Below are 1,580 nucleotides of genomic sequence, written 5' to 3' on the forward strand. Positions count from 1 at the left end.
TTGTCCATTCATCAACTTGATTTCTACCTAAATAATCTCTCAAAAATTTAAACACAACCAAAAATGTTTATTCTACCAACTTAATAACATTTTACAGCTGTTGCCACTCAAGCAAAACTAAAAAGGAAATTAATATTACACTGGTTGAATGTAGATGAACAGTGCTGTACTCAACATACTCCCACCTTTTGATAAAAGGATTTTTATAAAAACAAATATTTAATTAATCTAAAATTAAACCATAACCAAAAGTTCCATTTTGAAGTCTATTTTAAAGTTCACTTAAACGTCTAGGTTAAAATTCACTTAAAAGTTTATTTTAAAGTTCAAAAGTCCTTGAATCTAGAAGGCACCTTTTTTATAGCTCGATCACTCCATCATCTAATCTATAGCACTCATTCAAATAGTCATTAAACGTTTTACCTTCTGGATCAAAAACTGGTTTAGCTTTAAAAATTACTTTATCAAACAAGGATTTCTTTCTAACCTTTATCCTTCTTGTGTGAGTTGACTCAGTCGTTTGTTTCTTAACCTGTGATTTAGAATAAACTTTGGAATTTGTAATTTTAAGTAATTTAGAATTTGTAATCGGTTGTTTCAGAAGCACTTTCTTCAAGTTGTTCTTCATCACACTTATCATTTTTACGTACTTGGTCCAATCCAATGGTCCCAATCTTCATTATCGAGTTCCTCATCATATTGAAATTTTAGACATTCTTCTTCTTGAATAACATAATAATCATCATTAAAAAGCTCTTTCGTTTTCTGGTCAAGTTTTTCAGGATCAAAATCACTTTCAATATCATCTTCGTTAAAGTTCAATTCATTTTGATCAGGCTCTTCTTTCAACTTAAAAAATTTTCTTCAATTTCTTTTCTCTTTAAATCTTTCAAATGTTTTAGATCTTCTCTTTTCTGCTCTTTCTTCCTTTTTATTCTTTTAACGTATTCTTCACGCTTCTTCTTTCTTTATTATCAATACGTATGAGAGAATCTTCAATTATCTTTGGATATCGTTTAATGAATTTTGAATCCGTCTCTTCAAATCGGAAAATATACTTACGTTCAAACAATTCTTGCCTTTTCATATCTTTTTCATCATCACTTGACACTGCAATATCTGTTTCTTCGTAAGTCGGAATCTCACCATTTTTATATTTTCCTTTACACTTCTTATCTAAAACAAAATCTCTTAAAATTTTCTTATTCTCATCCAGGTTTGGATCATTCCTAAACTTCTTCAAAAAGAACATTTCTTTCTTAGCATCTTTTGGTACTTCTTTTTCTTGACCTTTTAAACATTTTAAATAATTCAGCATCTTCATCTTCTTTTAAATTTGCTATAAAATGATCATTTATGACCTTATCAATTTCACTTCTAGATTTCAATTCAAAGGGATCTGTAATGCCAATGGTTTCTAATTCCTAAAGGTTTCTGATATCTTGATTGTGAATTAAGAGGGAGGTAACAACAGCAGCAATAGAATTTTCCCCTCCAGTTTTTGGCGATTTACCCATCAAAACCCATCCGAGCAGTGTTTCCATGGCAAAAATGCCTGTACTTAATTTCTGTATTTTCCC

At 29.9% G+C, this 1,580-nt stretch overlaps 1 pseudogene; it reads right to left on the reverse strand.

The window, feature by feature from the left end:
- Positions 1–734: 734 nt before the first annotated feature.
- Positions 735–812, reverse strand: LOC146999281 (small nucleolar RNA SNORD36; annotated as a pseudogene).
- Between the last annotated feature and the right edge of the window lie 768 nt (positions 813–1,580).

This window comes from Stegodyphus dumicola, chromosome 1, assembly GCF_044657685.1.
Source record: "Stegodyphus dumicola isolate Sdum_Otavi_A_Nest chromosome 1, ASM4465768v1".
NCBI classification, from domain to species: Eukaryota; Metazoa; Arthropoda; class Arachnida; order Araneae; family Eresidae; genus Stegodyphus; species Stegodyphus dumicola.